Source organism: Hyperolius riggenbachi, chromosome 8 (genome assembly GCF_040937935.1).
Source record: "Hyperolius riggenbachi isolate aHypRig1 chromosome 8, aHypRig1.pri, whole genome shotgun sequence".
Taxonomy (NCBI): Eukaryota; Metazoa; Chordata; class Amphibia; order Anura; family Hyperoliidae; genus Hyperolius; species Hyperolius riggenbachi.
This window is the reverse complement of record NC_090653.1, coordinates 70,864,894-70,881,030: the sequence shown is the minus strand read 5'-3', so window position 1 is coordinate 70,881,030 and position 16,137 is coordinate 70,864,894. Positions and strand designations below refer to the sequence as shown.

Sequence of the window (16,137 nt, the reverse complement as noted above, 5' to 3'; positions counted from 1 at the left end):
GAGGTCAGGTCCTAATCATCCCCACCTGCTGTTCCAGTGGTTGCCTTTGTGGTAACCCAGGCTTGTGAGTACATCTATTGTTTGCTTTTATTTCATCCTGACATACTGCACCATATTGGGCTCTCGGTTTCATTTTTTTTGTCTTTTCAAAACTATTCCTGGTTACCTCACCGCTGCCATCCCGGTGGTGACCCTTGCACCCTCCTGCCTATGAACACCTCTTTGCCCACCGTGCCTACTTGGGACTGCACGAGCCTCATCACTCCTTGCTGCCCGATGACTTGATGCTGGAGAGGTTCTCCTCCATCCTGGTCTTCCAGCCTCTGTTTGACCAGGGGGAGCCCTGCAACGAGGTGGAGTGCGGGGAGAACAAGGCTTTGCTCTACATCCAGAAGTTGTGCCAAGGCAGCAAGGGGCCATCCATCCGCTACTGGGGAGAGTGGCTCACCCCTATCGAGTTCCAGTTTGTCAGCAGACGGGAGACAGCCAAAGACTGGAAGCGCTGAATCAGGCACAAAGGTACCCAACAAAGTTAGGCAAAAGTCTGCTTCTAAGCCCTGGCTGCAGTGATGTTCCTGTACCACTGTACTAGTGCTGAGATGAGCACGTTGTGTTGTGACATAACATTGATAACTTAACATTGAAAAAATAACATTGATAACATAAAATTAACATACATAGCCATAACCGCAGCGCAGCAGGAAAACACAACAAATAAAAAACAATACACGCAGACAATACCTGAGCGCAAGCAGCAGGCGCAGACATGAATGAGAGCGGGATAACTAATAACCGTATAATCAAAACACACAAAACTGAGCCGGTAATTTCATACACTGATAGCAGTTAATAGCCGTTAATTAAGGTTGCGCCCATATTATGCAGTCCGCGCCAGCATGGAGTTATGTAGCCGATAAATGCATTACAATAATAGCAGCGCCTAATTCAAGCAGCGCTTTAATTGCCGTGTTTGAGCAGTGGCATAGCTTAGGAGCTCTGTTTTACACTGGGCCCTCTCAAAAGCTCTATGCATAAGAATTTATATGGAGGACCAAGTCAGGTTCACATTTTGTCATTGCTTTAGGTGGACCTTCATAGGATTCCGTGTGGTCATGTGATCATGCTACTTTTGGGCTATACAGCAATTGGTAGCAGAAGTCTCTCCTGCCTCCCTACCTTGCCCTCTAGTGGAGGATACACACTCCTATACTGCATTCTACTTCTGTTTCGTTGCTGCAGTCCTTCTACTGTGTTTTAGGCCCAGTGCACACCAAAACCGCTAGCAGATCCACAAAACGCTAGCGGTTTTGGGTGTGGATGACAGAGATTTGGGCCAGTGCACACCGAGCGGATTTAGATGCGATCCGCCGGCCGCATCCTCCTGAGCATCCGCTTGGCTAATGTAATTGAATGGGCTGGTGCACACCGGCGGTTTGAGGTTTTTTAGGAAACCGCAATCGTGCAGCAAGAGGCACGTTTACGGTTTGCTAAAAACCTCAAACCGCCGGTGTGCACCAGCCCATTCAGTTACATTAGCCAAGCGGATTTTCAGGCGGATGCGGCCGGCGGATCGCATCTAAATCCGCTCGGTGTGCACTGGGCCTGAAAGTGGACCAGAAACTCTTGCACAGGACAGAAGGAAAGCATTGAGAAATTCACCCTGTATGTAGTGTAAATTGATCTCTCAGCTGTGTCTTCTGGCTACCACTGCAGAGCAGCTCATTTGTAAATATAGAATGTTAACCGTATGTCTGCTTCCATGATTGCAGAAAGTAGACACACTGCAGATTTATTGCAGGATTTATATCAGCTGTAACAAAGAAATGTTTTTCTTTAAAAGTTATTATGCTGATGCGTATCTTTTAGAGCAGAGGGGATGTTCTGAGTTCAGGTCCGCTTTAAGCCTGCTAATTGTTATAATACTATTAGGGCAGAGCGCGCACTTATCTGTGCTTTCGTGTCACAATATGCCTGTTGCTTAGTGTTTTTCATATGGGATGTTTTGTTTTTCTGTGCGATTCTGTAATTGTGGCAAAATCTTACCTAACAAAAGCCTATGGGTTGTATCCATGTCAGTGCGCTGGCGCAGACCTGTTGACATGCCTTTGGCTGGCTGTGCACGCTGGAGGTCATTTTTGAGACTGGCCCAAATGACTAGTACAATATAACTAGCAGCACTTGGGGTATGCAGAAAAATCTGAAATTTGTCCCCCCCTTTTTTTTTTCTTTAAAGGGCAACTGAAATGTGAGGGATAGAGATGCTGCCATATTTATTTCTCTTTAATCAGTGCACATTGCTTGCCTCTCCTGCTGATCCTCTGCCTCTAATACCTTTAGCCATAGACCCTGAACAAGCATGCAGCAGATCAGGTGTTTCTGGCATTATTGTCAGATCTGACAAGATTAGCCGCATGCTTGTTTCAGGTGTTATTCAGGTAGTACTTCCGCCAAATAGATCAGCAGGATGCCAGGCAACTGGTATTGTTTAAAAGGAAATAAATATGGCAGCCTCCATACCCCTCTCACTTTAGTTGTCCTTTAAAGGTGAAGGAAAGGGAAATTAAAGAAAATAATAATCCTGAATTTCATGCAGCTCACTAACTTTCCCTATATGTGCTGCAATGCAAGTTTCTCTTTATGCAGCAAAACACGCACGATTTTAACAAGTGTAACCATGAAACACTTATTAGCAAGTAAATACGAACAAAAAAATGTAATTTTCTATTATAAATCAGCCTGGAGCATTTGCAAGCCACTAAGTAAATTGGCGTTTAAAAGGTTAAGAAGGCAAATGTATATTTAGCATGTTATTAACAGATTAGGCGTTCAGATTCTTAAAACCTTCAAATCTATTGAAAATCTATTAAAACTAGGGAACAGGCGATCAATATTGGCATCACAACTGATGACTGTATATTGATCGGGAACAGATGTTGTTTTTCAGGTCAGTGTGGGAGGGAGATTGCAGATGCCACACTCTAGTGACATTTACTAGATACAGGATGTACAGTATGTTGCATTAAAAGCAATACAAAGCTTGTGGCAGCAGCAGAAAGATCAATATTTCATCAGATTTCTGCAGAAATATTAAGCGGAGCTGGTGGTACCCAGATAAACTAGCAATACCCTTCAGACATCTCTGGTATGAAGCTCCACACACACTTGACTGGAGTCACCGGGAATGAACGATAAATGACACGTCTAAAAAAAAGTGTCCCAACAATGGTAAAAGACATCAATTCACATTGTGCATGTAGACTGATCCATCTTGGCTAGTGTTGAGCCAAAATTTGTGTAATTTTGCGTTTCCGTAACTACAGGTGCAAATTTGGCGCTACGACACAAATTTGTAATTTCATACATGCCTTACAAACCGTAATTCCGTAATCGTAATTTACAGCCAGTAATTTTTGCGTTTTGACGCAAATTTGTGTTTAACATGAAATTTCGTAATTTTGTGTTTTCCATAGAAAGTTATATTACGAGAATGGACGCAATTTTGTTTCCTAATAGTAATTATGCAAGTTGAAGTAATTACTAAACTCAGGAAAGTCACTCATTGACTGCAATTACTGATAATGCAAAGGCCCCTGCACGTGCTGTCACATTAACTACTTTTTCCACCACTACAGTGTATCTACGTCCTCTGTGACTTCATCTAAGCCACGAGGACGTAGATATGCGTCTTGTAACTGAAGCACAGCTTTGTTCAATTTGGGTTGCTCCTGTGTAAACTTCCAGCACTATCTCCTGCAGCACATAATTGGTGAAAGGAACTATATCTTTCCTGAGCTAATAAGATTGATTTTTTTACCAGTAAAAATACTTTTATTTTCTCCGTTCATAGTAAAAAAAAGCACATTGCAGCATTATTTCAGAATTAAACGTCTTCACCATAAATTGTGACGGGAACATAATTTAAAGGGAAATCGTAACCAAGAATTGAACTTCATCCCAATCAGTAGCTGATGCCCCCTTTCTCTTGAGAAATCTTTTCCTTTTCACAAACGGATCATCTGGTGGCTCTGTATGGCTGATACTGTGGTGAAACGCCTCCCACAGTGTGATGTCAGGACCATGGTTCTCACATCACACTGTGGGAGCCTTGTTCCACTGTGGTAAATAACAGCTGTTTCCAACTGCCAAAAAAGCAAGCAGCATCTCCTTCCACTGGCATCACCTGCCAGCAGTAAAAATTTCACCATGTGATAAATGTCAGAATGTAAATCAGGGAGAGGAAAGATTTTACAACGAGCAAACATTGACCAAATCATTTATACATAAATATTGTAAAAATGATGCATTTTTTTTTATTACATTATTTTCACTGAAGTTCCTCTTTAAGCTTTGTGATAAACCGTAGAAATAGCCAAACAAAATTTTGTTTTTATTTTATCTACAATAGCACTTCTTATTTTTAAACTGGAATTGGTCAAACTGAGAAATAATGTGTTTTTTCTATTTTTTCCTCTTTTTTCCATTAAAATGCATGGAAAACAAATTTGTTCAAGGGGACAAATGCCAAACAATGAAAGCCTAGTTAGTCTGGAAAAAGAACAATATATATTTCATTTAGGTGTTATAAGTAGGTATAAAGTTATTGCTGATTAAATAGGGACATGGCTAAAACGTCAAAACTGCTCTGGTCCATAAGTGGGAAACAAGGTCTGGATGCAAAGTGGTTAAATGTATCAGGAGGCTCTACCTGCAGCCACTTGTAGGACAGGTGCGCTTTGTCAAGGTGCACTTAGCGGTCCTGCATGTTGAGACACTTGGTTTTGAGCCTTGCACTATCTGATAATGCACAGATAATGCACGTGCTGTCGCTTTGAATGTATCAGGAGGCTCTGGACAGGAACACAATTTTGAGGACGGACGCATTTCTGTGTTAAACACATTATGGAAACACATTATGGAAATTTTGTGTAATTTGCAAAAATACGAAAATTTCGTGAATTATGCAAAATTTTGCGTAATCCTAATTGGGGCATTACGCTGATCTCTAATCTTGGCAGATTTGTTCGGACGATAATCGTGTTAATCGTTCATGCCCCAGGATGGCAAACGGCTGATGCATTCAAATTGTGTTATAACGTGTTGCGAATCTCGCATTTCTGATCCTTATTTCCGCAGTTCTGGTAATAATCTGATCGGGAGACTGTCGTTGTGCAGTTGCTGAATTCAAATGTGCGTCAACATCGTTTGCCTGTCGCTAACCGTCTAGGATCGCTAGTTTTTCAACAACCACAGTCTAATGTGCGTATGTAATTTTAAAGTGGACCTGAACTCTTGCACAGTACAGAAGGAAAACGGAGAGAAAGCTGCAGTGGCCCATTTTACATAAAATGGCCTGGTCAGTAGGGGGGGTTTAACACTGCAGTCCTAAAGAGGTTAAAGATTATTAGGCTGTTGCTTATCATTTAGGACACAGAGTAGGTTCTGTGTTCAGGTCCACTTAAAGCTTATATGATTGTGTATGGTGGGTTATAGGTTACAAACCATGTAACTGGTAATGTAAATACTTGTGAAGACCACACCGCCTTTTTTGGCTCCTGCAAGCATACAAACCAACTGTATTTTGCCAGCTTAGTACCCACCCTTCATGTACAACCTCCTTGTGAAGAATTGTAGCCTCCCCCTTCCCCATGTCTAGGAGACCATCTCTTCATCTTTCTGATCAGTTGACAGGTGCACTTTAATTAGATCATAATTCTAGCATGTGCTAGTAATCATGGGAGCCTGGAATGCTTTGTAAGTAAGCTTAGCTCGGTGCTTGCACAGGAGAACTAAGGCCCAGGAACACATTTGTAAAATCTCACTTGTTCAGGCTGCACAGACAAGGCTTTGCTCGTGTCGGGTGAGAGTATAGTACAGGTATTAGGGCACATGGATTCTGTATATGGCTGGCAGTAGTGGCATGTCTCCGCCTCTCGCGCTGGGCTCCACTCTTACCTCCTGCTGCAGCTCTGCTCCTGGAGAATGTGAGTCATGCATAGTGATTCATGTGAAGAGCTCAGCCAATATCATAGAACATGTTATTCCTAAAGAAAACAGAGCAAAATTCCGGAGCGGAAAAAGCCAGAAAGGAACAGACCTCTGTAACTCATTGTACTGATCGCTTATAATAGGGGCTCCTTGCCAGGCCTCAGAGCTGTAGAGAGATTGCAGGGGCCTGCTATAGAACATAGGTACAGCAGGACTTGCCAGCCTATTACAGCAGCTTTGCTCTTCCTTTACTGGCAGATTACAGTATAGCAAACCAAGCTGCGTAGCAGAGTCAGATGACTGCTCCTCACTCCCTCCCCTCCATGGCAGTGAACACGTATGCTTAGTGGGACAGATTTCCATATCCATACACCGCTCCCAACTGTCCCTCTTTTACAGGGACAGTCCCTCTTCGGGAACCCCAATCCTTCTGTCCTCCTCCTCATGTGTGATCAGAGTAATTTATATTTTCTTTTCTCTGTATGAAAATGTGGAAAGTAATAAAATATTAGCAGGCATCTTCCACATTTTTACATTTGATTTTTCATTTAAAACCTTAGTTCTGCTATAATAATAATAATAATAGTAATAATAATAATAATAATAATAATACAATAACATTTGTGAAGCGCTTTTCTCCCATAGGACTCAAAGCGCATAGTTGTGTCTCAGATCAATACAGGGTTGCAGGCTGGGTTGTGTTACAGAGGAGATAGTCAGGTGTTCATAAATGCCAGACTGAAGAGGTGGGTGTTCAGTTTAGACTTAAATGCTTCCAGGGATGATGCTATCCTGATTTCGTGTGGCAGGGAGTTCCAAAGTCTAGGGGCAGCATGACGGAAGGCTCTGTCTCCAAAGGTTTTGAGGTGGACTCTGGGGGTGACCAAGGTGCTACATCCTTTTGATCTAAGTTGTGGGGGGTATGATGCAGTTGCAGCAAGTCCTTCAGGTATCCAGGGCCCAGATTGTGCAAGGATTTGAATGTCAGTAAGCGAATCTTAAACAAAATTCTCCATTTTATCGGTAGCCAGTGGAGTGAACACAGGGTTGTTGTTATGTGGCAATGGCGGGGATGGCTCGTTAACAGAACAGCCTTGCAGCAGCATTCTGTACTAATTGCAGGCGGCGTAGGTCTTTCTTTCGAAGGCCCGTGTAGAGAACATTGCAGTAGTCCAACCTTGACGTGAACTAGGGTTGGAAGATCCTCTGAAGAAATGAGGTGTTTAATCCTTGCAATATTCCTTAGGTGAAAGAAGGAATTTTTCACAACAGCTGAGATTTGATTCCTGAAGCTTAATTTCCCATCAATCAGTACTCCCAGGCTGCGCACACAGTCTGAGTTGTTCAGGTCTGAGCTCCCTATCCTTAGCGGTGCTGGTTGAGACTAGGGCTGCTTTGCTGTCAAGCCCTGACCTTCGATAACAAGAACCTCAGTTTTGTCAGCAATAAGTTTTAGCCAATTATTATTCATCCACTCCTGAAGCTCAGCTAAATATGCATTTATTTGTGGAGTAGGGTTTGTGACGCCAGGTTTGAATGACAAATATAGCTGGTGTCATCAGCGTAGCAATGATATGTCAGGCAATGTTTTTGTATGATTTCTCCAAGTGGCAGCATGTATATGGTGAAAAGTACAGGTAACATATTTTTGTGGCACAGGGTTGGAGAGGAAGGGCCCTAAGGCTATAGTGATACAGATGTCTGCTAGACTATTAGCACTGAAGATGAAGTTACAAAGAAAATAAGGCCTTTTGCGTGCGTTATATGCATCCCATTATTTATTTTGTTTGCGGTCTTTGGCCATGTGTTACACAGTGGCGTAGCTAAGGAGCTGTTGGGGCCCCAGTGCGAGTTTCATTGGGCCCCCCTAGGTGCAAGAAGCGGATGGAGGACAGTTTGTTAATGATTACTACTATTCAAAGCATGAAGCATGTATAGAAGTGATTATTACCAGCGCAGGACCAATAGAGAGCTAATATTGTGTTTGACGGAGGGCCCTACGGGGCCCCTCTGGCCCAGGGGCCCCAGTGCGGTCCAGACCTCTGCAACCCCTATTACTATGCCACTGGTGTTACAAGAAGTAACCTCTTCCTTAGTGGCTACTACAAATTCTTTTGCTGGGCAACCATGTCCTTTAACTAACAGACAGACATATGACAGCACTCAAGGGTGCACCTGAAATTCAAGCTAACAGAGGTGCACCCTGGAGTGCTGTCACATGTCTGTCTGTTTGTTTTATGAAATGTGTAAACCATTTATGATAAGCAGCACGAGGAATATTATGTTTTTATCGTTAGACTAGTGTTAGGTCTTCCCCGAGAGGGTCCATCACCGCTGTGGGGAAGTCTATTAGGTAATAATTTGTGCACACATTGGCCTCAATTCACTAAGATCATGCTGGAGATAAGGCAAGAGAAAACTTACCTCCACACGTGAGAGAGTTATCTTACCTCTTCATTCCTTAAGTTACCTCTGCTGTAGTTAATTTACCTCCTCTGTAGTTAATTTACCTCCTCTGTAGTTATTTTCACATGCAGCTAATTAACAGCCTGTCTTTAACTCTGGAGTTATTTTAAGGATTGGAGAGTTAATTTAAAGACAGTGGAGTTAACTTTAGGTTTGCCTGAGGTAAAATGTTTCCTGAATACTACATGCCTTATCCCCATGGTAACCACTCTAGAAGAGTTATTAAAGACAGGAGATAAGTTTAGTGAATTGAGGCCATAATCACTGAAGCTAACACCCCCTTTGCCTGTAGTAAGTGCTAGTTGTGTAATATAGTCCAGTTATTGGAGCTCTGCACATCCATGCAGATAAATCATTCAGGTATAAGTTTTGTTTGAAAGCGCTGCCATGTCTCCCACTGTGCAACCATGTCCTATAACTGGCAACATTTGCTGAAGCTGCACTTTATAAATCTGGTGTGCATGGAGTTGCCAGTTATAATGTGCAGACATAATGCCGCGTGTGAGCCGATTCCCTGCATCCGGCAGACAGCCCAGGATGGACAATGGAGACAGGACATTGTGCTGCAAAACAGTGGAGCCAATACACAGTGTGGACACATACATTGTTGGACGGCGGTTGCTCTGGACTGAGGCCAAGCTTATGGAATATACTGTATGTATATCCTCTATAAACAACTCAGGGGCATAGTTATATACGCAGAGTCATGGTTCTTAGGAGAAGAAAGGTCATGTTCACAGTGCTGCAGTACCGATTTTATTCTCATTCGATAAAATTATCGAACCGGATGGCCGATCCGGCTGCAATATTGCTAGCTGTATGGCCACGTTAATGAGTACACCGCTATAGCTAATGTGTCTGCCTGACGTCACTAAAATCTTCACAGAAATTCCACTTTTGTGGAAAACAAAAATGCAATGAATATAGATGGGTGCTGCACAAATAAATTTGCAGTTTACTATTATTAAAGGTTATCTTTCCATTTCCTTCTGCAGCCAGCTAAATGTTTCCAAAACTGACTGTAAGCGCAGATTGTAGTATTCTGTTTTGGAGTAATGTTGCCGTGAGACTGTCCCAAGCATCTCACCTTTCTGCAGAAATTGTGAGCTACACAGGAGGTAGAGGAGTGTAGAGGGTGCTGTGAGGCCCAGTGTACTACAAGAGAGGAGCACTAGAAGGGGGAGCACTATACGCGTAGCACTCTACAAGGGGGAACACTAAAAGAAAGGGCACACTATATGCATAGAGTACTACAGGAAACGCTATAGGCCTAGTGTACTACAAGAAAGGAGCACTAGAAGAAGGGGGAGCACTATACGCGTAGCACTCTACAAGGGGAAACACTAAAAGAAAGAGCACACTACTGTATATGTATAGAGTAGTACAGGAAGCATTATAAGCCTAGAGGAGTACAAGAGAGGAGCAGTAGAAGAAGAGATAGCACTAAATGCTTGGCTGGATAGTTACTGGTTAAGGGCATTGCCTTTGACATGGGAGACCAGGGTTCGACAAGACTCCGTAACACTGCAGGGGGGCCTGAGCACTGAGCAGCTCTTGAGCACTTTAAGTCCGACAGGAGAAAAGCGCTATACAAATGTTCCGATTATTATTATTATTTAAAATTTTTATGTGTAGAACTCTACAAGGGGGAACAATGACAGAAAGGGTACACTATATGCATAGAGTACTACAGGAAGCAATATAGGCCTAGAGCAGGAGTTCCCAAACCCCGGTGCCCGTTGAACACCTCCCAGGGGTGCCTTGGCATTCATCCCCATCCTTTGTACATTGCCATCAGGTAATGCAACCACACATTGATATACAATTTTGCTGGGGCCGTGACCATGTGGAGGTGGATGCTGCCAAATGGGGCTCACTGATTACATGAAGGGGGAATGTGGCCTGATAATAAGCATCAGTAGCTACTTAAAATGAGGGATATGCTGCCTAATAAGCAACAGTAGCTACTTTTGTGGGGGAGATGCAACCTAATTGGGGGGGGGGGGGGTCACTGACAACTTGGAGGTGGGATGATGAGGGTGGGGGGAGGGTGCTGCTTCTTAATAAAGGTCACAACAGCATTTCGGTAGTAGTTTTTGCCCAGATGGGCCATAAAAAAATTTCAAACCCATCAAGGCGCCCTCACCCCACAAAGTTTGAGAACCACAAGCCTAGAGTACTACAAGAAAGGAACACTAGAAGAAGGAAGAGCACTATATGCCTAGAACTCTACATGGGGGAACAATAACAGAAAGTGAGTGCAATAAGAAGGGGAGCGCTATATGCAAAGAATGCTACAAGGGGGAAGAATGAAAGCAAGAGACCACTATAAGAATGGGAGCACTATACAATAATAATACAATACAATAACATTTCTATAGCGCTTTTCTCCCATAGGACTATATGCATAGAATGCTACAAGGGGGAAGAATATAAGAAGGGGACGGAGCACTATATGCATAGAATGCTACAAGGGGGAAGAATGCAAGGAAGGGACTGCTGTAAGAAGGGGAGCGCTATATGCATAGAATGCTACAAGGGGGAAGAATGCAAGGAAGGGACCTCTGTAAGAAGGGGCAGCACTATGTGCATAGAATGCTACAAGGGGGAAGAATGCAAGGAACGGACTGCTGTAAGAAGGGGAGCACTATATGCATAGAATGCTACAAGGGGGAAGAATGCAAGGAAGGGACCACTGTAAGAAGGGGAGCACTATATGCATAGAATGCTACAAGGGGGAAGAATGCAAGGAAGAGACCACTGTAAGAAAGGGAGCACTATATATGTCACAGAACAGCCGTGAGAAACGAGAACGCAAACGCAATCGGTTTATTGCACCGATTGCCAGTGACGTGCTATATCTGGATTGATTGTGTAGGAGCATCTGCAGTCTTTTCACAGCAGAGAGATAGCATCAGCTTAACTGCAGGATGGCTCTTTCTTTTGATATGCTAATGAGCAGGAACAAACCCTTGTGTTCAGGAGGCTAGAGTTTACTTTTCATTACCTCAGATAGATGTCAATGGGCTCACCAAATGGTGACTCTATTCAAAGCACTGCTTTCCCCCCAGACTGGCCGGAGCCATATAGACAGAATAAGAAAGCATGGAGTTTAGGATTTTGAGCATGTTTAAGCAATACCGTTCAGGTGAGAAATGTGAAAGTTATATCATTCTGCTGGTCCGGATCTTGTGAGTATTTTGATATTAAATTGGGGCCACTGGCATAACCAGAACTCGGGGGATTCCACTGTTTTTTTAACCGGGCATGGAAACATGCCCAAGTTTGGTATCATATGAACTGGCCTAGTCTGAGAAATATGAATATGTGATGGTCATGTGTGTGCGGAAAGCGGAAGCCGAGATATGACAGATGACATATTTGGTGGGCATAGAGCACCCCTCCAGGGAGCTCACCGCCCCTGTCCAACACCTGGGCTGTACTTGAGGCTCCACCCAAAGATGGGCATTGTTCAAAAGTGGTTGCGAGGGACTCCTCCCTCAGTCCTCCACATTCCACCTTCACGAGAGCACACTGCCAGCCAGGGGACCATGTGGTTGGCGGCCATCTTGTCTGAACTGAAACAAAGGACATTTTCCATTTTGCTTGGATTTTAAATTGAGCTGAAACAAAGGACTTTACCAAGGAACTTTGATTCTTCCCACTAAAGGACATCTTACCAGGAACTAAGTATTTTTTCTCCCTTTCTTTTATTTTTCATACTGGCTATTAATGTTTCAATAATTGTTGATTTTAATAATTGTCTGTATATGTTAATTATTTATATTGCCGTGAATAAAGACTTTAGTAAAGTCATTCACTGTTCCGCTACCCTATTATTCAGTATACACAGGAACTGAACTCAGACTTCTGAAGAGACGCTACTATTGTTGTTATTAGCCGGACAGAATAGAGTGTGTTAACCGTTTTTATTTGCAGGTCGAGAAATAACCAGTTAGTGAGTTCCTCTGTCTCAGAAAACAGAGGTGGTGGCGGTTATACCCTGAAATAGTGTGTAAAGTTGTAATTACCGTACCTCACAGGCTCCCTTCTGGTCGGGCTGCTGCCCAAATTTCTGTTTCTGCGCAAAGATCGCGACCAAAGCTTGCATGTTCTGTGTGCTGAAACCGATTGAAAGGCAATTTGCGGTCTGACCACTAGGGCTCCTGTGACAATATGCATATAATGCTACAAGGGGGAAGACTGCAAGGAAGGGAGCACTGTAAGAAGGGGAGCACTATATGCATATAATACTACAAGGGGGAAGACTATATGCATAGAATGCTACAAGGGGGAAGAATGCAAGGAAGGGAGCACTGTAAGAAGGGGAGCACTATATGCAAAGAGTTCTGAACGAAGTTGAGCCCTAGAGGGGGAACACTGAAAGAAGGAAAGTATTATAATCAGAGGTCAATGAGATGTAAATCATTCTGAGTTGATGCAGGTGAAAAGAACAAAGAGGAGATGGAGAGCCCCTGATAGTATAGTACATTAGATATTGTAAACAATATTTCAATAATACATTTTGTACTCACAAAGATGGGTTACCGCTAAGGTAACCACTGTAATCGCAGATGGGGAGATTAGACCCAACCCCTCTCGGGCTAAAAAGTCGCTCTCTGTGGACAGGGAAAAGAGATGGGGTATCCCCCTCCACCAAGGGGGGACTTTGTGTGCTGTATAAACAGTATAACAGAGGTGCCAAAAGTAGAGGTAAAATGCTTGCACAATCCTGCATCAAAATTGGAATTATTTGCATCTCCTTGACCATCCTTAGGGAGCACTGTAAGAAGGGGGGGGCACTATGAGGGGTAGCACTATAAAAGGGGAGCACTCCATTGTGGCTTAAGGGAACACTTTAATGGAGGACACAATGTTATAATTGATGAGGATATTCCAATGGATTGGACCTTTTCTGCCCTGTTATTTGGTCTAGAATCTGCCCCGATGAGTGGGGGAATAAAGCTAATAAAATTTTGGGATGCATTAAAAGGGAAATAAAAACTCGAGATGGTAGCATAATATTGCCCCCTGTTTAACTCTCTAAGGCCACATCTGGAATACGGAATTCAGTTCTGGGCGCCACATTACAGGAAAGATATTGCAGTTTTAGAGCAGGTGCAGAGACGAGCTACAAAATTGATATGTGGGATGGAAGGTCTCGCTTACCAAGAAAGGTTAGATAAACTGGGTTTATTTAGTCTAGAGCAGGAGTCTCAAACTCAATTTACCTGGGGGGCCGTAGGAGGCAAAGTCAGGATGAGGCTGGGCCGCATAAGGAATTTCACAATCGCGGCGCATCACCGCCTCTTTCCGCCCCTCTCACTCTTCCTTCACAGAGAGGGGCGGGGAGAGGCAGCGATCCGTGCGGCGATTGACGTCAGGAGGGGCAGAGCTGAAGGTTCCAGGAAATGCCGGTGGATTGCCCCCCGGGCGATTTGGGGGCTCTGCAGCCCTCGTTTAGCGGCGGGGATGCGGATTACTTGGGAGCACTGAAGCGAACTATAAGGAAGCTTTTGCCGGCGAGGGCCACACAATATTGTATCGAGGGCCGCAAATGGCCCGCGGGCCGCGAGTTTGAGACCCCTGGTCTAGAGAAAAGACGCCTTAGAGGGGATCTAATCAACATGTATAAATACATCAGAGGGCAATATAATAGCTTGGCGGATGAGCTTTTGTCCCTAGGCCTTCTCAAAGGACTAGAGGACATGATCTGCGCATGGAGGAAAAACGTTTTAGCCATTTATTTAGGAAAGGGTTCTTTACAGTAAGAGTGATTAAGATGTGGAATGCATTGCCACAGGAAGTAGTTATGGCAAACTCTATACCTGCATGTAAAGGGGGTTTAGATGCTTTCCTTGCATTGAAAGGCATCCATGGCTACAATTACTAGGTAATGCCTAATGATGTTGATCCAGGGATTTTATCTGATTTCCATCTGGAGTCGGGAAGGAATTTTTTTCCCTTTTGGGGCTAATTGGACCATGCCTTGTAAGGGTTTTTAGCCTTCCTCTGGATCAACAGGGATATGTGAGGGAGCAGGCTGGTGTTGTACTTTGTTCTCTGGTCGAACTCGATGGACATATGTCTTTTTTCAACCTAAATAACTATGTAACTATGTAACCAATTAATGGTAGATGGTAAGGCAGGGGACATGCTTGTTAGATTTGCACACTTTTTGTCATATGTGGTGTCATTGAAGTCAATGGCCTGCTCGGAAATCTGACTTTTTTTGTATTTCTCCACGTTCTTTCCGTATTGAAAAACTGAACAACCTTTTTTTTTTTTTTTTTTTTTGCTGCACATCATGCGCATTCCTAATTACAATGTATTTTTCAGCTAACCTGAAATTGGGGAAAAAGTGAAAGGGCTAAATCGTAAGGGACAAGTGTGTTCCTTTCCTAAATGTTTGCTTTAGTGAGTCAGTCCCTGTGTGTGCCCATGCATCTAACAAAGCCAAATTATCCAGCAGCCTTCAGTGATGGGTGACATCCTCAGCTGGGAGAGTAACGCACCCCCTGATCTACCTTGCATGGGAGGTCTGACTAGGGAAACTCATACAGCAGCTTGTAGTTTTTGTACATCACACAGTAGCCTTTGGCGATCTGATCTGGACACCAGTGAGGTCAGGGAAACAGTGTTCCTTTAACCACTTCAGCCTACAGTGTCATTTCACCTTATGCATACGAGCAACTTTCACCTCCCATTCATCCGCCAATAACTTTATCATTACCATCACACTGAACTGATTTATATCTTGTTTTTTCTGCCATCACTTAGGCTTTCTTTGAGTGGTACACTTTGCTACAAATTATTTTATCATAAATCCATTTTAACAGGAAGATTAAGAAAACACTTTTAAAAATCCATTATTTCTCAGTTTTCGGCCATTATAGTTTTAAAACAATACATGCTACCATAATTAATTCCCATGTATTTTATTTTCCCATTTGTCCCGGTTATTACACAGTTTAAAGTATGTCCCTATCATAATGTATGGCGCCGATATTTTATTTGGAAATAAAGGGGCATTTTTTTCAGTTTTGCGTCCACCACTTATTACAAGCCCATAATTTAAAAGATAAAAGTAATATACTTTACTACATACATGTTTAAAAAGTTCAGTCCCGAAGTTAACTATTTATGTAATTTTTTTTTAATTGTATATTTTTTATTTATTTTTTTACAAAAAAAATTATGTGTATCTATTGGGGAATAGAGATGTTGCGAACTGTTCGCCCGGCGAACATCTCTGGGGCTTTTGCTACTTCCGGGCCACTCTGACCTGGAGTAGTACGCCTGCGCTGCCCGGCGAAGCGCGTCCTAGATCGCGCTCCTGTTGCCGGGCACTCTCTGCGCATGTGCGTGACGTTGTTCATGACGTCACGCACATGCGCAGAGAGTGCCCGGCAACAGGAGCGCGATCTAGGACGTGCTTCGCCGGGCAGCGCAGGCGTACTACTCCGGGTCAGAGCGACCCGGAAGTAGTAAAAGCCCCATGTATTCAGAGATGTTCGCACATCTCTATTGGGGAATGTGGGAGGTAAGGGGCTAATTTTAAAAGTAAAAAATGTCATTATCTGGAAATTTTTATTTCCAGATGTAATTTTACTATTTGGCCACAAGATGCCCTAGCAGCTCACTTCTGCATGCGGAAATTTCCTCCGCAAAGCGGAAGTAATGAGT

At 43.3% G+C, this 16,137-nt stretch overlaps 1 protein-coding gene across 10 annotated transcripts in view; it reads left to right on the top strand.

The window, feature by feature from the left end:
• The window catches only part of LOC137528903 (calpain-1 catalytic subunit-like), a 266,591-nt gene that overhangs the window by 34,641 nt on the left and 215,813 nt on the right, over nt 1-16,137 (top strand). The window contains exon 1 of one of the 10 annotated variants that reach the window (XM_068250663.1): nt 423-519. The exons of the other annotated variants lie outside the window; for them this stretch is intronic. The gene's annotated coding sequence lies outside the window, so the exon portion shown is untranslated. Of the gene's footprint in view, nt 1-422; nt 520-16,137 lie in introns of those variants that run through there. 10 annotated transcript variants of the gene reach the window in all.